Source organism: Amphibalanus amphitrite, unplaced genomic scaffold (genome assembly GCF_019059575.1).
Source record: "Amphibalanus amphitrite isolate SeventyFive unplaced genomic scaffold, NRLGWU_Aamphi_draft 000314F_arrow, whole genome shotgun sequence".
Taxonomy (NCBI): domain Eukaryota; kingdom Metazoa; phylum Arthropoda; class Thecostraca; order Balanomorpha; family Balanidae; genus Amphibalanus; species Amphibalanus amphitrite.
This window is the reverse complement of record NW_024881809.1, coordinates 269,859-293,199: the sequence shown is the minus strand read 5'-3', so window position 1 is coordinate 293,199 and position 23,341 is coordinate 269,859. Positions and strand designations below refer to the sequence as shown.

The following is a 23,341-nucleotide window of genomic DNA, read 5'->3' as shown; positions in this document are numbered from 1 at the left end:
CTACTGAACAAGGGAGGAAGGATGCTTACTTCATGATTCAGGGGAGCCCGGACAAAATCAGAGTGAATAATACAGGGTGGGGCAGAAAGATTTACCTGTTAGTTTTCAGTCAATAACTCAAAAAGGTATGAACGGATTTTGATGAAAGTTTGCATGCAGCTTCCCAACTGACTTATGTATCAACATTAAGATCATTTTTACATTTTTTACTAGTTGTTGATGAGCTATGGCGAAGATGACTAAGAGAGCCAAAATTGCGGCGCTGAAGTAGGCTGGCCACATCTCCCGAAGCGTCGCCAAACAGCTCGGTGTTGCCGTAAAAACTGTTTGCAGTGTAATTAAATGACTTAAAAAGACACGGTTAGTGTCGACGAAGTCCATGCCAGGCAGAGCAAGGGATATCCGCTTCAAAAAGCTGGTTAATATCGTCCACAAGAAGGTGTTTCAAGTCCTAGGCGAAGCAGGCGCAAACTGCCAAGGGACCTCAATGTTTCGCCCACAACCGCCAGGAGAATCATAAACGACGGCTTAGGCTTCATGTCATACAGGATGCAACGTCGGCACCTAATTTCGGCGGTATAGTGGGAGAAGCGGCTACACAGGACCCAAAAGACATTGGAGGAGATCAGGAGCGCCGGTAACAAGGCATTCTTCTGGTCCAATGACAACATTTTCATGCTTGAGCCCCAGAGACACTTCCAGAGCGTCAGAATTTGGGCAGATGGTCCATCCAGCATTGATCCTGCTATTCGCGCCATTCTTCGTCGCAGGAAGCCTGTTGGTGTCATGGTTTGGGCTGCCGTCGCATACAACGGCTCAAAAGGAACCTTGGTCTTCATCAAGGAGGCTGTGAAAGTGAATTCACAGGTTTAAGTCCATATTCTGGAGGAACATGTTTAGCTTTGGGTCACTTCGTCGTTCCGAGACGGATGCGTCTTCGTCCAGGACGGTGCGCCGCCGCAAACGGCAAACATCGCTCAACCGTGGTGGAAGGCCCACGTGCCTGGGTTCTGGGACGAAGACTTTCGGCCATCATCAAGTCCAGACCTGAACCTGATGGGCTCCGCAATCTGGACCATCTTGGAGAGGAGGGTGTCTGCAGCGCCACACGGCAGAATCGCCACCCTGAAGCTGGCCCTCGAGTCGGCACCGTCGAATCTTGGCGGGGACACCGTGCGGCGCTCGTGCCCCTCTGCAGAGGAACGTTTCGAGGCAGTGGCGAAGGACAAAGGTGACCATATTGAGTCATAATGCCGTCGCTGAGGTGTGTACATGTTATTGCATATATATGCCAGAAATCAATTTGATATCTTTGTTCGGGGCCGAAATATTTAAGAAAAACAAGAGGTAAATCTTTCTGCCGCACCCTGTAAATGTTCAGGGGATTTGTAAACTTGTTTTCCTCAAGATTCCTCAAGTTCTCGTTATGAAAATTCCTATGCCCTGATTTCTGGTTGGCGGAGACATCTATTTTTGTTTTAGACAATACTTTTAGTGGAAATTTCCATCACCTCCGCGCCCTCTGGAATCTGGAGCAATCTTTTCCCGGTCTCATACACAAAAGGAAACCTGCGTTAGGTCCTTCTGTATGCTCGAGGATCAGAAGCTGGAATGTGTCCTTGTGAGCTAGTGGAAGATTACATAGCCGAGGACAGGCGTCCCTTGTGTTTATGTACATTGTGTAATATGTTCCAGCCCTCCTGACTGCCCTCGGCTCTCCAGACATTAGTTACGCAATCGAATATACAAATGTCTCGAGAGCAATGTCATGGCTGTCAATTCGTCGACCGTCGTGAGAATGAAGTCACCGGTGGCTACCCAGTCCCACTACCCAGGATCACTGTGACATAAGTAACTCACTGTCTGGACCCGCTAAGAGTAGACCCGGGACCGAGGAGATGGTATGCATAATCCTGACCACGAAACGTGCCTAAAAGTAGCCATTTGGGCCGGTTTCATACCATATTGGCCTAGCGTTTCGGCCCACGCCACGGTCACCCATGTGCCGTCCCCTTCCACTTCATCAAAACCGCCAAAAATAGTGGCTTTCCTCTGGATTGATATCACTTATTTCCATGTAATTAAACGGGCTATATTCTGCATTTTCCTTTACAAACAAGACGCGAGTGAGAGTTTTAATCAATCTAAGCTGCTCGTTGCAGGCCAGTGGAATGAAATGAATGACACGGGTGGAATGGATGTGCAAAGTTGTTGAGCTTCCAGTGACCTAATCAACTTGCTGGCTCGTTGCATCTGCATGGAAAAGCAGCAGCTGTTACCGTCAGAGCCTATTACGACCGACAGAACATATAGTGGCATGCAGGAAAGTATGCCTTGCTTCTTGAACTATATTTGGTACTGATCAGACATGTATATTGCCTTTTGTGAAGCTCATGCAATTAGTTATATGCGCTGCTAGCACGAATGTAGGTACATAGGTTCTTGATTTTTCTGTTTTCAAAAGCTTGTTCAAGGAGGTTGAAAGGCGTTAAAATTATTAACCGGACTCCCTTGTGTTACTTCCAATAATATTCCAGTTCCACAACCAGCCGCTCCCATTTTCAAAAAGGTCCGTTGAAGAAGGCTGAGAAAGCCAATGAGACTCTCCCTTCAACATTGCTTGTCTAATACCAGAAACGTCTAAAAAAGCTAGCGGTCTTGATTCACCCTACCTGTCAGGCCGAGCACGTCGTTTCATCAGACAGGGACGATGTTCGACCTCCGTCGTCCGTCGTTGGCGGCGCGGCGGCACGCGGCACTGACCGACAGGAAGCGTCGAAACCGATGAGCCGAGCGGAGTTGGTGGGCACGTGCCACACATTGCCAACAGTCCAATGGTTTCTCTCCACGCAGCTTATTATAGTTGGACAAAATTGTGGCTAACGAAATGTCCACCCCAGTGCCAGGCATGCGACAAAACGCAGCACGGCCCAGCTCTGTAGAGTGCATCGACGAATCGAAGTCTGAACAGTTATTCCAGCTGTAGTTGTATTCAAAGCAAACCCAACAGATGTGGAGGCATGGTAACCTTTGACCGAAATTGATATTCACTGCGAGCAGCACATGCGGATGAACTCCAAGATGGAATGGAAATGTGTATCAGAAACGACTGAAACGAATTGCAAAATGTCAAAACCAAAATTTATGAGCAGCTTCTTGAAATTCCTAGCTTGATAGATCTCTTATTTGAGCTAAAAATGCATCCGTCGATACGCCTGAATTGCTATGACGTTCATCAATTCAGTTGATAGCCGCATTCCTCAATCCATAAATGATTTCAGAGTCGGGCAGTTAACGTTCCATTTTGGTTGTATTTCCGGCGTGAAACGCACGCTATGAAACACACCACAACCAACCAATCAAGAAGTGCTGCACCCACTCCTGCCAAATACGATTTGCTACGGGATCCTGAATGATGGTGCCGCTTTCACGCCACTCCCGGCTATAAGGCGATGGGGTCGTTTGCTCGCCCGGTCAGACGGGACGCGATTCATCGATTGGCCTCGACGACTCGACTCCGACGAGCCAGGGAGAGCGGTCAGGAGGTACCCCGGGTCCCGTCCCCTCTCCCGGGACCCGACCTCAACTGGATGGACACACATGGGACCGAAATGCAGATGCATGGAAGCTGAGAATTCAAACTAAGTTTAAATCCATCAACATAAAGGTCAACGGTACGACAATGGGAGGAGAACCACGTCCTTCCCACAGTCAGAGGAAGACGTCTGAAAGGTTCCCTGTCATCAGGGAGAGGGCACAGGGCGGGGTCCACCAGCAGTGCGAGGGGGAGGGGAGGCATCAGAGGTGGGCAGAGAAGGACCGTATGTCAGCAGCAGCAGCGGAAAGAGCAGGACCTCATTCGGTGAACTCATCAGACCACGGTAAGTGGATCAACCCATGATGGGCTCAGACTTCAGAGTGTGGACTAATCGGATTGGTGGATTGGCGAGCCCTTTCTTGCTACGATGTGAGTTTTTATGATGATTTCACCTATAACAAAGCTAAATAGTCTGACCAAATTGATATTTAAAATTAATAACTAAACACATCGACACTTTTTATACCTACAGTTTAATACGATTTAACTTAAACAGCATTCCATTTATTTTCTAGTTAGAACTCACCTAATCTAATAAATATCCAAAATGGGTTACAAATTACATGTGTTGCGGTTATAGCAGCTAGCCAATTTCACTCTATCGTCAAAATCACTGATGAGGTGAAAAAACTTAAGCAACAATCTGGGTCCTTACGTATCACGAAATCAACCTTAGTTACTTTCAACAACGGCATAGGTCAGGGCAAGGCACTAGGCAGTCGTTGGCATTCTGAGGCATAAGCGTCTGCCATTATAACCTGGATCGCAGCTTAATGGAAAATCCTGGTCGTGCCCATTAGAAACGCGATCACACATTGGGGCAGCAAATCGAAATCCGTTGGATCAGCGGTCCGCGCGTGCCACGAGCCGTGAGTCGAGGTAGGCGGGTCATGAGTTAGGGTAGGCGGGTCGTGAGTCGGGGTCTCTGGGTCGTGAGTCGGGGTAGGCGGGTCGTGAGTCGGGGTCTCTGGGCCGTGAGTCCGGTCTCTGGGCCGTGAGTCCGGTCTCTGGGCCGTGAGTCGGGGTCTCTGGGCCGTGAGTCGGTCACGCTGACCGCCGGCAGTTACTCGCTGCGCAGCACCGAGTGGTTTAACCCGCGAGTTGCTAGGGGGGGGGGGCGTTAAACGCCCCCACTTTTTCGCCGGGCCATAGCATAAAAACGGCGCGCCGCAGGCGCGCCAAATTTTGGGTACCTGTAGGGAATTGATTGAAGTTTATTGTGACAAAGTTTCAAAAAAATCGGTCGGAAAATTTTTGAGATATCGAGGTTTTAATGACGTCATGATTTCTGAGTTTTCGACCAAAAACGGCATATGTTCGAAAAATCATATAAAATCACAGAATAGACATACAGACATGCCGTAAACGCCATTAGACTGCCAATACCATGCACTATCAAATGGCTATCTTCGATTATTGATTATCGTTCAGCATTTTCCAAAATCTTGAACTGAATCTCGGCAATTTCTCGTGACTACTTCACGACCATGACACATGCATTTCTTAAATTGAACTTTTTGAGCCAAACACGTACACATATGATAAAATGAATGTCACCATCGTGTTCTACGCCCCAAATTACCCATAAAACATGTGTCACGGGTTGCGAATATCAGTTTTGATTTTCGGGGATATGTGCCTACCCGGTTGACCTGACCTTGACCCTGACCTATGCTTGACTGACCCCTACATGGAGTTGACACTCTTGTAGGCCTTATATGATGGATTGTGCACCGTTTTGACAGAGTTTATGACGAGAGGCGCCCATTGCGAAGTCCTGAAGTCCATGCTACTGAAAGCCCGATTTCAGGCGTTTGACCTGACCTTGACCCGACCTGTGACCTCAAAATTCAACTATAAAGTACTCGTCTGAAGCGTCTCGTCGCGCTCTTTCGTTTGCCGCCTCGTGCGTTTCGCTGCGCCTATTGGTTCTCGAGTTATCGGCTGGGGGCGTTTAACGCCCCCCCCAGCAAACGGTGGGTGGCGAAATACCCCAGCAACTGCCGGGTTAATCAAGGGGTGCCCACCAGCGTATCATAAACTGGCCCGGCGCATATCAAATTTTTACTGGCCTGCAGTGCGCCCGGCTGGGCAGATATTCAGCGCCAGAGCCGAGGCGAGGGCCAGTTGACCTCTGACCTTAGGGCAGCCGGCAGCTGCCCAACGCAGGGTGAAGCCACGGCAACTGGTCTGAAACAGCTACATGAGTGAAATGTTCGGCACTGCAGCAGCCTTGAGCCAGGAGACTTGATATTGTCTGCCTAAAAGGCTGTGGAGTTGTCATAAGAATCTAAAATTTAAATCATGAAGAATTTCCTTAACCCTCGCCGGCCGAGGGGGGGGGGCGGGTGCCGCCCCCCCCCCATAGGGTTTTTTCGCGGTAGCTCCAAACACGCTGGCGATAGAGAGCTGAAACTTGGCATACCTGACCTTTGATCCAAGCCGCATCTTTTGACACCAACCGCATTTTTGGGTCAGGTCAGGTCACTGACCTATGACGTCATAAGTGAACCTCTGCACGGTCTTCAGATGTCGCAACTTAGCAACGCCCTCACTGCCAGAGGAGATGTCACAGGGAAATGAAACTTGCAGGATCTAGTATCCATTATGAGTCCCACAACTTTTATATCTCGGATTTTTCCTAAAGGTCATATGAGGTCAGGTCATTTTCGTGACCTCACCATTATAAGTCAATGGGGAAAAATGAAAACTACTATTCTGGCGCCGGGAACGATCTCCAACTATCTCAAGCACACAGAATCGTGATTTGATGCACTCCTTGCAAGGTTAGATGCGTCACTTTTGCAATGTTGACCTTGCGTGACGTCATTTATGACGTCATCAAGGTCATATTAGTTTTTCGTCAATAACTCTTGATCAAATTGAGCTAGCGAGTCGGGAAAGCCACCAATGGACTCAGGAAGACCTGCCGAATCGAATGATATGCGACATGACCTCTTTCGACCAACTTCGTGACCTGGGGGTGCTGACCTGACCTTGACCTGAGGTCAACACCCCAAGTTGACCTGACCCGGACAAAAAGTATATCATTCGACGCGCCTGAGCGAGACGAACACGATGCTGCCAAAATCGGCGCTCTGCGGCCGTTTTTTGCGAAGTTATTCACCAAAAACTGAGCCGTACCTTGGGGCACTTGACCTGACCTCAGAGGTCACCGGTTGACCTAGGACCTTAAAATCGGGTACCAATCTCTGCGTCTCGTAACGGCGCACACGCTCGTTTTTTCCGCGACGCGCTAGCTCCACCAGGGGCGAAACGGCGAGGGGGGGGGGTCGTACCCGCCCCCCCCCCCCTCGGCCGGCCCGTATGTAGAAAACCAATAGGTCCGGCGAGGGTTAATATTGGGTTAAGAAGTTTCAGCCTTCAGCAAACTAGCACTCACTTAAGTGACAAAGGCATTTTCAATTCAATTCAATGTGTATTCACGATAGATCCACGCAAACTGGTGGCTTTTCGCCATCGTACGTAGTAAAAATAAAACAGTGATAAAAGGTAAACATACAGTAGCATCCATCCAAAGCACAGATACACAAATAAAAACGTAAGGCAGGTGACAGTATACCCATTATCCATATAGGGCGCACAGGTAATCACAGCACTCGCCAACAAACCTCATGGCTCCAGCTCTCGTCACGTTTCGACGGCACGCAGGTGGCGCTTTGCAGCAGTCTTGAATGAGGTTCCTGCAGGCTTCGGTACCTCATTATACAATTTCACACCGCTGAAACACAAGCGCTTGCGACCAGTCTCGGTACGAATACGTGGCACAGTCAGGAGGTCAGCAGACCGTGTGTCATGATCGTGTTGGCGGCGAGCAGGAGCACCGATAGTCTGCGCTAATGGCGGCGGAACGAGGCATGACATGAGTCGGTGAATGACAAGAACTCGATGATAGGAAATGAGCTCGTCTGCTTTGAACCAACCCAGCGATCGAACCACGTCAGAAATATGGTCGGTCTTCCGACGTCCAGACACAACACGCGCAGCGAAGTTAATCAACTTTTGAATTCGGTGGACCTGCGTTTTGTTACAAATGCCGTATACAGACATGCAGTATCGCATCACGGGAAAAACTAGCGCGGTAATGAGATATTTTACAGTGGCCAATGGAATCACGTGTTTTGCATGGTTCAAAGCGAGTAACATGCCGGTGCACTTCGGTACAAGCTGGTCTACATGCAGACGAAAGTCGAGGTGTTGGTCAAATATCACTCCTAGGTTGCGGGCCTGGTTCATAGATCTAATGGTGGCACCATTAAATTTAACGGTCACCTCCTCGATATCTCTCAGCATTTGCCTTGTTCCGAATAACATGAGCTCAGTTTTTGCCTCATTCACTTTCATGTTGTTGCTACAAAACCAGTCGAACATACTCTGGAGAGCGGTCTCGAGTTGTGTCACCAGCTGAGGCAAGTTTTGTTTCTTGCCCGTGATCCAGATCTGGGTGTCGTCTGCGAACTGCACTACCTTTACAGGCGGCGGCACATGCAGACAGAGGTCGTTGGAAAACACACACCACAGTATACAACTTAACGAACCTCCCTGGTACACACCGACTGCATTCTGTTTCACGGCTGATTTGATCTCGTGTCCTTCATGATTCACCGTCTGCACGTGCTGTGTGTGACCGTTTAAATAGTCCGTGAACCAAAAAGGGTCAACGCCATATAGAAGTAGTTTGTCGATCAGCCTGTCATGCGGCACCATGTCAAAGCACTTTGAGAGGTCGACCATCGCCCAGAGGGCGATTTCACCGCTGTCCATCGCTCGCAGTATGTCGTCGGTCACTACGTGAAGTGCCGTCTCGCAGGAGTGACTCTTCCGATAGCCGTGCTGCGTCTCGCTGAGCAGATGGTGCCTCTCCATGTACTCGGCGAGCTGGAGCTGGACGGCCCTCTCGGTGATTTTGGTGATCGCCGGCAGCATGGAGATAGGCCGCGTGCTAGATGGGTCGGATGAGATTAGCTTCCCCTTGGGGATCGGTGTTATGGTAACGTGTTTCCACGATGCAGGAACCGTGCCCGTCTCGAGGCTCGCGTTAACCAGGTCCAGCACAATGTGTCCAAAGCCGTCAAAGAAGGTCTGAATCGTCTTCACGCTGAGTCCGTCGGGGCCCTCGAAGCTGGACGGCTTCATCCCCTGGATTATCCCCCACAGTGCCTCCATGGTCACCGGCTGGACTCGGAGTCCTTCAGTACAGACCCGCGGTAGACGGACGTGGACGGGACGGGACGGTGCGAGAACGGTGGCGGCCAGTCGTGGGGCCACGGACACGTAGAAGTCATTGAGAGCGTCAGCAGTGATGCCCTCGAGCGTCGAGTGCTTCTTGTTAGAGCCGATGATCGGTCGGAGAACTCTCCATAAGCTGCCTGGGCCGGCCCTGGTCAGCTGCTCCTGGAGATGACGCCGGCAGTCTGCACGGATGGCAGCGCGCGCCGACCGGTTTATCTCCTTGTAGTCCTGGCGGTCGCCTGAGAGAGCGTCTCGACGGATCGCCAGCAGATGGCGCGTGTGCTCAGAAGTAGGTGGCGCTCGAGTCGGTCGCCGCAGGAGTCGTCTTGAAGGCGCGACTGAGTCGAGCAGTGGTGTGAAGATTTGCAGGAATGCTGTCCACTTCATGTCCGGACCGGCTGCAGTATACACCGGCGCCCAGTCGGTGTTCACCAGCTGGTTGTTGAAGCCGGCCTTGTCGACCCGTGCCAGTGACCTGCACTGAGTCACTGGACTGCAATAATATTTCGCTGCAATAATATGCCAGGAAAAAAACAACAAGACAATTTATCTAACGCTATTCTTGAAACACAAAATAAGAAATACACTTCCCAAACAGCCACAGGGTTTGTAAGTTTCGAGAAACTACAAAGCCGAAATGACATATTTAATTTTTTGCGTTTATTTATTAGTAACATTGTATGTGACTCCGCTTTTATCTTCAACCCCATTGAGCGTATCCGTCATGGCAGCCAATCAGCTGTGCCGAGGTTATTTCGCAGCTCGCGTGGAGCCCCGCCATTAGCAGTCGGGCGGAAATTATCGTCCTCACTGATACCCATGATGAGTGGGCCCCGCACGACCGATGTCTGCCGGCAGCCCCCCCCCCCCCCCACTGCTCCGCGCCGCCCAGCGCCCCACCCAGCCCGACCGCCCCGGGCTATTTCCGGAGCATGCGCCGTGCTGCCCTAGGGCCGTATGTCAACGGGGTAGCAGGTGGTTTTGGAGCGTGAAACTGGTCCGTGTCAGTTCACCGCTAATGGGACACGCCGCAAATTTTTTGAGTTGTATGTAGTTCGTAGGCTAAATGGCCCAATGGCGCTGTTTTGGATTCATTCGTCGTTTTACCGTCCGAGGGTTTATAATCCGAGGGTAAGAAACTGCTTATTTTGCTGGCTGGCTCAAATTTTATTCTAGATAAATATACGTGTCGGCCACCAAAAATACATCGGTCGATTCTTATGCGCAGATTAACCCGCGCACCGACGGGGGGGGGCGGATATCCGCCCCCCCCCCCTGAGGTTTTTCGCGAATAGCGGGAAAACCGCCGCGCGTAGCGCCGCGAAATTTGGTATGACTATAACCTCATCAATTTTACACATGGTGTGCAAGTTTGAACCTCCTACCTTTTAAGGTCAGGTCACCAGGTCACTTTGAATGACCCAACCTCAAGTCACTTTTTTGCAACTTTGTCACCGTGCCAGAGCTACAGTAGATGTCGGAGGCCTTTGAAAGTCGCAGGATATTATTAGGTTATTAGTAGCTACAATTTGTATATCTCGGAATTTTGATATCGGTGACCTAAAGTCAGGTCAATTTCGCGACCTCCCCATTATAAGTCAATGGGGGAAAAAGCAACTCCCTGTTTTTACCACTAAAACGGGTCGGAATGGCCCCATATACCATACATGACTTCATATACGATCAACCTTCACTACCTTGAGGTCTGTTTTGCTGTTGAGCAGCTGTGAGGTCATGTGACGTCATCAAAGGTCACCAAAGGTTTTTGGCCAATAACTCCGTACAAGAACAAGATACAGACGCGTGGATGGTCTCATTGTGTTCAGCTCGTCAAGACGCATCGAATGATATACATGATGACCTCGAGGTCACGTGACCTGAGGTCAACCTTTGACCTTGACCTTTCGAGGTCAACATACATATCATTCGATGCGGATTGACGAGAGGATCACGATGATGCCCTTAGTTTGTTCCTATCTTGACTAATTCGAAAGTTATTCGAGAAAAACTCTCTGCATATCTAGCGCCGCCATTTTGACTTTTTCGACCCCTGTGACGTCATCTTTGACCTGACCTGAAAATGACCTTAGTAAAAATTATAGATCTTGGCCGTGCGTATCCGATGCCGTTTACCGCTTGTCGCTATCTTGCTTCGTTCTCGAGATCTCAGGGGGGGGGGCGGTCATCCGCCCCCCCCCCCCAGTCGGTGCGAAGTTGGCGCAGACCCCCGTCGGTGCGCGGGTTAAACCTCATAAGAAAACCCACCACATGATCATAGTCTCACCAGACGAATATGTCGCCATCGACCCCTAATAACGTTTGGCGGACTAAATTTGTGCTCATCATGTCATCATGCATCGATTGCTCCTTGATCTATAAGCGTGGTGGTAGATCAGAGTCTTCTGCAAAGATGAGCGAATATGAACGGTCTGGTGTTGGACAGATGCGTCAATGTGGCCGATCAAAGATGCGTAACTGAATGGAAAAGAGCGGCCTAGATCTTGGAATACCCGTGGAATGCCTAACTGTAGAATGCTCATTGGTTTGTGTCAGTTCATTCATATGTCCGCACAAAAAGCTTTTCTAGATTGCGTATAAACTCTCAAAGCAGCAAAACAAAAAACATACTAAAATCATTATTTATTTCAAGCTTGTTACTTGTACATTTTGTTCAAATGCAAACTTTCATGGACACATGACAACTACTCTCCCACAAAGCAAATATTTTCCTCGCCTATCCAGTCGGCGTAAGAGCTACATCACCATTCCTTACCAGTAGGGGAGAGTGGGGTAAGATGCCCAGGGTGGGAAAGACGCCCCACCCCCTCTAGCGGCGAAACAAAGAATTGAACCCGGAAATTAATGTTCTTAGCGTAAAGCGGAAGCCTGCCTTGTTAACTGCACAAAAATTTGCGAAGCTCAGTTGGGCAACGGCTGGCTGGTGAATGCATGTTTTTTATTTGCTGCTTTCGAAAAAATATTTTGATGTTAAAACATTGTAAATATCAAAGAAGGTAGATAATTTTTGCGTCCCTTGATATAGTCGTGATACATTAACATGCGTGTACTGTGTCCCAAACAGTTTGTTTCAGGGTGTAGTTTTATGGCTAACATATTGTACTGATTTAATGTTACTTCGGTACCTTGGGGTAAGATGCCCCCTGTCCTGATGGGGAAAGACGCCCCCCTAAATCCGTAGGCTGTCCTTCAAGCAGCCCGTCAAATCATTTATTACATGCTTGTGATGAGAGACAAAAGCCGATCTGGGACTATTGAGAGTTCAGTACGGTCGGGTGCTCCCCATGCCGGTCTCTCGGCCCACACAGCGACTTTTTGGGCGGCATCCGACTCTTGAGAGCCCTCACGACGGCCTCGGTGGGCCCCATTATTGGCTCCAGGGCCCCTCACGATATCCTTTGAGGGCTCCCACGTTGGCTCCACGGGCCGCGCTGGCATCTGAGGTCCCCACGATGGGCTCGAGGGCCCTCAAGCATCATGAAGACCTATAAGGGCTCCACAGTGGTCTCCGAACGCCACCACGGAAGCTTGTTTGGCCGCGCTGGACTATGATGACCCTAACGATGACCTCTGAAGCACCTTACGACCACTTTTGAGGGCCCTTACGATGACGTTTGGTGTCTACTGCAGGCTCGAAGGGACTACTGATTCGTTCAGGCGATTCACGTGCCCATTTATGTCACTTATAGTGCAGGGGGCATCTTCCCCAACGCCAGGGGGCGTCTTTCCCACCCTGTGGGGTAAGATGCCCCCTTTGACTTCTTCAGGAAAATGCTTAATAGCAAAAAAAGTTAGCATATTTCAGGCACGAAAGTGTGATATTTTTGGAGAAAAATGATGTCGACTTCCGTTGAAACTCCAAGTTTTTGCTTTCCGATCGTCATTTTCGAATAATATATGACATAGTAAAACCCTGGGCATCTTTCCCCACTCTCCCCTATCTGTCTGGCTCCGGCGTGCGCCATCAGCTGACCGGACGGAAGTCTCGCCCCCCCCTCCCCACCCCCACCCCCGCGCGGAAGGGGGCCTCCGACGGTCAAGGTCATCCGCGATCAGTCGGTTGGCTCGTGCGCAGACAGGAATAGTGTGTGGGGCGCCCCCCCCCTCCCCCAGGCGTCGCGGCGGTCCCCCCCCCCCCTCCCCCGACTCAAGGATCACGAGACCGGAGCCTAGGCGGACAGGTGATGGGTCACCTGACTCATGACTGGAAACGTGAAGCTCTCGGTGTGAGTGACGACTGAAGTGTGTGTAAAAACAGGAGTTTTGGGGGGTGATGAAAACATCCTACACTATGAAATTGAAAAGGAAATGACGTGATTGCATTGAATGAAACAGACGTTAGTGAGGAAGATAAAATAACCAGGAGTTATGCGTAATAACAATTGAGTAAACGTCAAATTGGGCTTTCAGATCATGCGCTAAATAACTTAAACGAACCGTTGAAAACGAAACAAGGCTTTAACTCAATGCTTCTTCAGCTAATGACGTTCGAACAATAGACATGGCTGCACGCACATTAGGCAAAAAAGACAGACCAAAGCGCCGCCCTGCAAGAACACTTTTTCACAGATACATATTGCAGTTACAGCAACATGGCTTCTTTTCTATACACGTACACCACTATCCACCAATAGCCTAAGACGGAAACGAGAACTGTGTCAGGAAGCGTGAATGTGAATGAGTTTAATCGCGCAATGTGATACACAGCAATCAGCGAGATGATTGACACAATCACCATGGCCATATAAATCAACCACATTTTTATCAAGACGAAGTGGTCCTTTTGAACACCGAATATGAGTATGGCGTGAAATATAGAGGAGACACAATGAAAGGCTAGATATATGGTGACCAATTTCTCCATTTTTGGCCACCCTTCTGGAACAGCTTTGTCAAACTGTTCCTTGACATCGAAACTACTGCCTAATAGATGCAAACCGTAGCCACTACCTAATGCGCAAAGCACGGAATGTAATAGTAAAACAATGCCGATCATAAGGGAACCATCGGCAAGGTTGAAACACATACAGCACGTTTCTAGACTGGGATCAACAAACATTGTTTGTACATGAGGGATTCAGCGTGACAACCTGCCACTGATTGTTCGGCGGCAGCAAGCAGACAGGATGAACGGATTTCCCTGGCGGCAATTGCTTCACTTGCCTGATATCAACCGCAGTAGCAATCACAGTAGCACTGGTGCAGATTTCTTCTTCTGTTTTACAACCATTGTTGATCCGGACGAGCGTTCTGTATGCCATCGCCAAGTGAAATTGTCTTACTTGGCAACTGTTTTCGTTGTTGGATGTTCATGATATTCTGTCATATTAATTCATAACATCTATACGCAGAAATTGTATCGCATTAGGGTTGAATGTTTCTTATATTCTCAAGAGCGTGTTTTCGTCAGTACACTCAACAAAGCTTCATTTCTGTACAAAGGCTTCGAATGAGTTTCATATGACGATCAGTCATGTCTTCACGATCTTCATATTGATTCTGAATTGAAGGAGCATGATATTACTTAAACGTCTGGAATGGTGGTACACATTAGATGTTTTTACGTCGATGTAAACAATGCGGCCGTCCTTTAGAACCCTTCAAAAATATCAAAATGTTTGTGGCGCGAGACAGGACTTTTCAATGCTTTGCACGTTATTTTATCAAGCATGTTCCTGTTTTGAGCCCTGGGATTACACCAGATGCTTTCCGAAACAGCTCCATGTGGCTAACTTCATATTTTGAAACAGTTACCAGCAAAGCTGTCCTTTTTCGCAAGATGTCTGTTATAACAAAAGCAACGACGCTCAACTCTCAACCAACATACTCTCAACTAGGGCGACAAGGCCAAGGCCATAGGACAAGGCCTCGAAGGAAACGAATGAAAACGATGAAAACGATGTGCTTGAATTTTTAACAGTATGGATGGCAGGAAGCTCACGCGACTTTCATTCTAAACGGGTCACGATTTCCGGATACAAGAAATGTGTTTACATCGAAATCAAGCATGTTTCATCATTCATTTTCTTGGACATTCGTGAGCAGTCTGTCACTCGCAGAAGCTTACAGTAGGACAGTTGGGGGGGGGGGGGGGGATACTTTTGCAGGGAATGAACGAATGAACAGAACTGTTAATTCTGAAAATCTAATCATGCAGACCGTTGCACAAATATCACTGCCAATTTACAGCTAAGCCATACAACTGTAAAACATATATGTTAGCTGTTATGGTGGTAACTATATCAAACATTCTATAACTCGTGTCATTTAGGTGTTATTTACATACATTTATCAATTAATGCTTTCGTCACCAGTTGGGAAATTTAATCGGAATAATTGCAAGCTACTACCGGCCGCAGGTTCCTGCCATTATATCCTAATAATGACACACTACGACTCATATGACAATTAAGCGCACATATAAACTCCATATCGTCCACGGAATATGGAACAAGCAATACGGAAGCATAACTTAGAGGAACATCAGATAGTTGCATCATGTTCCTTATCATGTTTACACCAAATGGTCACTGCATCATAATAACCCACTGGACCTAAGAAACGAATGGCCATTGCGCTATTCCCGATAAGTGAGTGGGACTCCGGTGTCAAGTCAGCAATAGGCGACAGTGGACTCGCCTTTCCACTGAATCCAGCACTACAACATTCTAAAGTCCAGCATTGTGTCGGACTATAGGCCGCCCTAAGCTCGAACTGAGCTAGCAGCGACAACAGGTCGATAGAGGGAACCAAGGTCACGTCGACCGCCCCACGCGCCGCAAGAATTGTCTAACTTGGGAGAGGGGGTTGGTCAAGAGGGCGAGGGCTTTTAGGACTGAGTCGTACTATTAGGGTCCCCTAATAAAGTTTAGTGGCCCCTCTGGAGTGAAGACCAGCTGGGTCGGAGGTGGGTTGGGGAGCGGCAGTCCGTGGGGAGGGGCGAGGGCGGGGAGGGCGAGGGAGGAGACGAGAGGACAGACGTCAGTCAGTGAGAGGGGACGACGGTGACAACAGAGGCGGGCCGCGAGTGGCCCGTCTCCCACCCCCCATCCCCAACGGCGCCAATGTCCTCAACATTGTCTCCTCCGTCTCTTTTTCGTTTTTTTTTTATTACTTCTCTCCCTCTCTCGTCCGACGTCGTCTCACCCACGGTTGTGGCGAATGAGGAGCGCAACCGAAAAATGGGTGAGTACGGCCAACAACAGCCAAACTGGAATGGGTTGCAGCACGGGACACAGTAGCGACAGAGAGGAAACACTAACGACCTGTTGTCGCTGCTAGCTTCACTCCAGAGGGGCCACTAAACTTTATTAGGGGACCCTAATACCGAATAGAGGGAACCAAGGTCACGCCGACCGCCCCACGCGCGGCAAGAATTGTCTAACTTGGGAGAGGGGGTTGGTCAAGAGGGCGAGGGCTTTTAGGACTGAGTCGTACTGGACCAATGTGGTCTAATTCTGGTCCCCACGTCTCTGATATATTGCTCAATATCGATTGTTGTTGGCCTTCACTGCGTCGTAGGCATTTTACAGCTTTATTTGGTCTGCGGACTGATTTATGAATTGGACAATAAAGGCACCCTGCGCTGCAGAACAAACACGGAATCAGAGGGACTACGTCGAGCGCTCGCACAACTGCTAGCAGATTCACAGTTCTCTTTGTAGAAGTGAACTGTGAATAGGCCTCATCATTGCAGAAATGCTTTTTCTTTTCTTTTTACATTCTGAATATCCTTGGAGACCTTTCACAATTAAGCCGGTTAAACACTGTCAAGCATTAATTCATTAGAACAAGCTTAGAACAGGATTAAGGTGTATTTGATAACTAATAATTTATTTCACATAAATTTAAACCTGCTTATTGTTATGTATTTGTAAAGGATTTTGCATTCCATCTACAGGTATGTTTCAATAACTATAAAATCACTGTGCGTGTGTTGCGGCAAATTTAGGTCAGTGAACTTTGAGGGAAGTGGGCCGGTGAACCATTCTGTTCTCATTCTGAAGATTCAAAAATCATATTTCAGCGTCATACATGAATTCGGCAATAAGAGCGCTCTACGAAGATGGATGGCCAAGTCCATTGATGAAATCACCCAGAGGAGAGAACTTCGTACCGCGTTTTCTCATTTCAGGTCCTGTTGCTCAACAGCCGTTAGTGCGGGTATATAATGCAGAATGACCGAGTATGATTGCAAATATCATTTAGGCATCAATCTTTTCTCTGTAGAAAATCCACCAAGTGCAAAGACAAAGTGCCGTATCATATTTCACAGGAGAATGTGTTATACCAATATCGACCCATGAGCAATGGGCTCATGTGAAAGATAGCCAGATGGTCACTGGTTTGCTCACCCCCCCCCCCCCCTCCGAAAAAGGAGATCTAATGTCCAAAGTAAGGCAGTTCAGAGCAGACTCTTCACCACATCTCACATTCATCTGTCGTTTCAGTTTTGCATTTAATTGCTATCTTCTCTCCTCGTCTATCAAATCAGCAGTCTCGCTGTTTTGTCCCGTATTCAGTCGTTCTGTTGTTCCATTAGTGGATGGAATTTAGATTAAATCCGGCAGAACAAGAGCGCTGATTGAGTGAAATGGAAAACGAGGTAGAACACGTTATGTGGTATGACAGTTTGACGTTTATTATCGCTTTTCACATAGAACACGTTACATGGAGCAATCGACATTACGCTCCGCAGTACAACAAACTCCTTTTCCGAGTTTCACCTGAAATCCACGTAATCAATTGAAAAAGGAACTACTGTAATGTCTTTAGCATATTTGCTAAGCACTTATTCCTTGATGTGATATGAGTCATGCTTTTTAGACGTTCTTTATCACTCGTGTGCTTCTACGCTGTTTTTGTCTCACATATGATGATGGAGTGCTGTTTACGTCTTTCCGCTGCTGCCCGGTCTGCTTGACAGGCAACAATTCTGCAGCGCAACGGCAGCCATTTGAATCTATCCTGCTTACGGTGGTAAATGGTGAGTTCCAAATTATGTACATAGTATCGGTTTGTCGTACAGGCTAAGGAGTTTTTACATCGACTCTTGATATTTAGAGTGGTCTGAATGATACAAATACCCACCAGTGTCGGCATCTCATCATTGCGTGCCTGTTATAGGTATCCACATCATTCGCGATAAATAATAAGGAGATATGTTACAAAAAGAACACATTAAAATGACAACAAATTTTCATCAATGTTGTCTGCCTCAATCTAAGTAGGTAAAAATACAGGCTCCAGAATGCGATGTAGGTAAGAATTGTGAACATTCATTTTGCAACGTCGTTTATGCTTATACGAATCCAAGTTTAAATCAATTGTCACCCTTTCATGCTTATCACAAAGCAGGGAGACCACCATTAATGTTTTATGTAACGCTGATTATAATGACCATGAACCATGTGGCATTTGCTGCGAAACTAACGGTGTCAGCTTGGAAGCCAGAAACATTGTTACCGTTGCTGCACCAGGATAATAAGCGCCACCAATTAGGTTAAAAACATTTTTAAATCCTACTAAACGATGCATGATAAAAACGACCATTCGTTTAGGACAGCAAGCATTATTTAATTTGAAATACGCTGTATTCAATAAAAGCACCAAAAGGCTGACACAATCACACCGATCCGCGGCGCACATATACTGATTCTCCGTTTATGAGACGTTCTCGTCCTAGGATGCCCTCGGGCTATAGAATAGAGCTGGCCCCTGTGACTGAACACTGAACAGTGCCACGCGCGTCAAATTATCTCCACTGAAGAGTGGTGCCTCGGCAGCTGTTGCAAATCGAGCTCTGATGGCGCCCCGGGGAAAACAGTAGTTTAAGTCCGGCTCACTTATGTCGTGGCCGGGGGTGAGCCTAGAGTAAACGTGGGCTGAACGAAAGATATGGATGGAATAAGACATTGATGGGAGGTCAATAGAATATCGAGGCATATCCGTTTGTCGGTATTTGTATAATGCAGCTTTGCGAACATGACAGGAAAGATAAAGTAGATCAGCTTTTATTTATCATGCTCGCAAAAAAACGAAGCATACATGAGTTGATGATGTTTTGCACAAGCATTTTGCGAAGAGATTTTATAAGTGTAGAAGAAAAGATCCATTGGTTTCCATGTTTTACATGTTGAAGATCAATTTAAATTGTGACTCATTAACAACAGCGCTTTTGTGATTAAACGAATCATCAGAGGCATTCGCACCTCGCCTACAAGTGCTATTCCTCGGGTCACGTGAATGCCGTCCATGTTTATAGGTCATAAAGACAATCAAGTGCCCATCACTGACAACTAATGAGCTCCTGAGCTCTGCAGCCCCACGATACGGCGCATGGCCCGGCATGACGTCACAAAGTCGAAACGATTGTTTCATCAGTTTATGGTGTCGTAAAATCACGGGTAAACCATTGGCTGTCTAGAATAGCAAACACGAGCGGCGTAACCTCCGAACAATCCAGACACCCCGGCGCCACGCTGCAGTTTCACTCAGAGCACGCTGCATACACCCCACTTGTGTAATGAAATGATGCATGCAATTGCTTTTAACATGCAGTGATTCACTGCCCTACCGATGCCATATACCTGATTTTACATTAATCAAAGACGGTTGTTATCCAAGTCAGAGACCTAATAATCAAGTGCGTTTTATATTGTGCCTGGCACAAATGTTGAGTGTTAAGTACAGGGTGTCCCAGAAGTCTTGAAGCTTTTTTATTTTTGTCGTGTGACCTTGCTATGCCACCGATTAAGGCAAATGATGCCTCAAACGAAAGAGAATGAACTGAAATTTTGTATTTGCATGCGTAGAGCACCACTTAAGTCAGGTGGCCTCCGTTGTGAGTCGCACAAGAACGAGCGCGAGAGATCGCGTTCTTCGCTGCCGCCAATATCTCCCGATTTGGGAAACACCGGTGTCGCCATGCCCGTTGCTTGTCAGCTTCAGAGCCTTATTCCATGAAGCGAGCCAGCAAACAGCGTATTGACCCCAGACCCCAAGAAAACCTTAGCAACATAATGATTTACTGATCAGGAAGTCTTCTGAGATGTTTTCTCGCATCCACTACGAAAGCAAGGCTCAGCTGCTTGAGCACGCTAAGCAACAGCCCATTTTCATCCTTTGATTCGTTGCATTATTATTGGGCTAAGACAAATATCAACCTGTCACAAATAACATTTGCGACATATATTTATCATGGAATAAGGCTCTGAAGCTGACTAGCACCGGGCATCGCGACACCGGTGTTTCACAAATCGGGAGATCTTTGCGGCAGCGAAGAACGTGATCTCTCGCGCTCATTCTTGTGCGACTCACAACGGGGGCCACCTGACTAAAGTGGTGCTCTACGCATGCAAATACAAATTTTCAGTTCATTCTCTTTCGTTTGAGGCATCATTTGCCTTAATCGGTGGCATAACCAGTAAAACGCCTTTTGGGCGACCAACGGAGCGAGCGAGAGGATGGGCCTTGCACGTGCGAAATTGCGAGGGGGTACCTCCAACTAACCTGTGCACTGCACCCTACTAACCGGTCTTAAGCGATGTGCCAAATTTCAGCGCAATCGGCCTAGCCGTTCTCGAGATCTGGAAGCGGCACACTGCACGTGCGCACGTGCAAGCGGGGTCCAAACTGACTTTTGCACGGCACCCTACTAACTGGTCCCCAACCGTGTACCAAATTTGAGCGCAATCGGCCCAGCCGTTCTCGAGATCTGGGAGCGCCCCCTGCACGTGCGCACGTGCTGTAGCACCCCAACCTTAACACATGCAGATGAATTATCTGATGGAGACCTAACTGTGTACCGAGTTTCAATTCAATCGGCCCAACCGTTGTGCCGTTATTGAGGTTGCAATTTTGGGGGTTCTTAAAAAATGTCCAACTTTACCACGCGCCACGTGCGGTGGTTGGCAAGAACGCATGGTGGCCATCACACCACATAACTTTTACGTCCAAGTGACATTCAGTAAAGAAGGCCGCTTGTCAATCGGATGTCCCGTTCCTAAGATATTAGCTTTTGAAGAGCGTCCCCACGGCCGGCCGGCCGGCCGGCCGCTCATACTCAGGATTTTCCCTTAATTCAGTATGAGACTCCGCTCGCTTCGCTCGCTCCGTAACAAGATCACACGACAAAAATAAAAAAGCTTCAAGACTTCTGGGACACCCTGTAACATGATTTGGATGCATTTACTAAAGAATAGCTGCACTGCGCAGTGCGCTTAGAAAATAGGCCACAAAAAGTTGCATGGGTGCAAAAGTTCGCATGTCAGACGTTTCCCTCACATTTCTCCCTAAGTAAGTCTGTAAAAACAGTTCCTTCACTGCGGAATAAATCAGTCGACGGGAGAAGAATGGTCCTTTAGTCCATTAGGCTGTACACATTTTGCAAAGTGCCGGGCGAAGGTCTGCCAGCCTCAAAAGCTTACAACTCAGGTGTCATGTCCGATAAAAAATATAATGCATACCAAGAGAAAACAAAGATCAATGGTTGGAACCTCAGCAGTAAAAATTGAGGTAAATTTTACATTACGACATACATTCCATGGCTCACGGTTAACTTGCGTAGTTACGACAAACGACCAGTCCCGGGCCTGGATGGAACATCCTAATCATGACAAAGAAGCCTTTCCCCACAACTACCTTCAGAAGTCTGCACATCCTTTAGCCCAGAGGTGGAAATCTCGGGGGGAGGGGGGTCAGGACCCCTCCCACTAAAAACGGATTACCTATAACTGCTCTGTAATTTAATGGTACTGCATCCGGGCCCGCCTCCATCTGCCCGACCTGGACCCCCCCCCCCGAAATTTTGACAGATCTCCACCCCTGCCTACGACTAAGAAGCAAAAGTAACATCCCTATCCCCCCCGCCCACTAGCTACAGGTCAGTGACCTCCCCCTCCGCCTTTCCAGCAGCCACGACATCTGATCGGCTTCCCCCATGGTGCCCACCACAAGCCAAGGTCAGTGGGCGGCGGCAGGGACACCGCACAGTGCGTGCGGTCGGTTCGGTGACGCCAGCGAAAGGGGAGGGGTGAAGGGGGAGGTGGCCAGTGGCTTGGCAACACTCCAAGGTCACCGTTTCACGATCGTGAGCCAAATGGACGGCCGGTGACGGGGTTGACACGTGCGAGGCGCGTGCAGATGGCGTCACCCCACTGACCCACCTGGATAGCGCTCTCAGACGGCGGTGTGAAGACGTCACCGAGTCACTCGTGGTCACCAGAAGTCACCTGGACGGTAAACCGTGGTGTGCAGGATGCAGATGTCACTCGAGTCACTCGTGGTCGAGCTTGCTCACTCTTCACTTCACTGTTATTTTTTTCTGTCACTGGAGCATACTGATCAGTGCGACCGACACCAGTAGCTGCTGGAGTGTTTGAGCCTCCAGTACACCTTCAAGTAGCACTGATCTCTAAATGTCAACTGGCGGCTTCCAAAGGTCAACAAAGGTCACAGTAGGAGCAGCTGCAGTAGTTCGCCATCATTGCGGTTGAGGACGGCCCTGTGGAGAAAGACAAAATATCACTGGTGCGTTTGATTTGATCAACTTTTCTTGCAATACATTACAAAAAGCGAGTCACTTCACCTGGCAATCCATGATGGCAATTGGCATTGGTACTTTATGTTCCATGTGTAAGCTCATGCCTTGGTTTGATGTGCACAAAGGAACCTGGCAAATGAAACGAAAATTACGAATTAAAAATCTAGCCAAAATATTAAGCGAGAGGATAATCGAATTGAAGTTTATCTTTGCAAAATGACTTCATATTAGTGTGGCGACAATAAGCTGATAGCCTCATATACCTCGTTGATCACAGTTTTGACGGTTCAACAATATGAAAATTCTAAACGTTTGTGAAGGCAAATGATATTCGGTAGACGATGGCCTACTGTGTGACAAAAGTTTGAAGCCAGGTTATTAGCTTATTGCTTCATCAGCATGATGATCTATATGTGTTTCGTGCTCTTTGGCATTACAGCACTCTAGAGGGCTTCAATATTCAATGGCTGGAACGCCAAAGTTTAGTAAACCGGCTCATATATCATCTTAACGACTTGACATCAGCTAGCCGCCGCCGAAATTATGAAACAACTGCGGTGTTTCAAACTTAAAAAGTAAAGAAAATAGAAGCAAAGTGTCATCAAACTACGAACACGTTAGATAGGCATCTCATACGACTGAAATATTCTGCTATAGTATCTACGTTGCTGGACATTTCATGGATGTTTTCTATGGCAAGCGCATGAGCGAATGTCCTGTGTTCTTATAAAAAGAGACGTTGAAAAAAAAAACGCTACTAAGAGCACTCAATGGTATATTCATTTACAATTTTTTCTTCCAAAAAAGTCAGGAAATGAGGATAAGTGGCACCATTGGTGTGAAAATGCCCTGGATCACCCATGACACCCATATCCTGCAGAGGTATTTGCACAATCACACATAGCTTGTTGCACCTGCCTTGGTCCCTA

General features: G+C 48.0%; 1 protein-coding gene across 2 annotated transcripts in view; it reads right to left on the bottom strand.

Annotated features, from left to right (window-relative positions):
• The window catches only part of LOC122388245 (bromodomain-containing protein DDB_G0280777-like), a 115,228-nt gene that overhangs the window by 83,693 nt on the left and 8,194 nt on the right, over positions 1 to 23,341 (bottom strand). For both annotated transcript variants that reach the window (XM_043379138.1, XM_043379133.1), the window contains exon 2: positions 22,036 to 22,373. The gene's annotated coding sequence lies outside the window, so the exon portion shown is untranslated. The remainder of the gene's footprint in view (positions 1 to 22,035; positions 22,374 to 23,341) is intronic.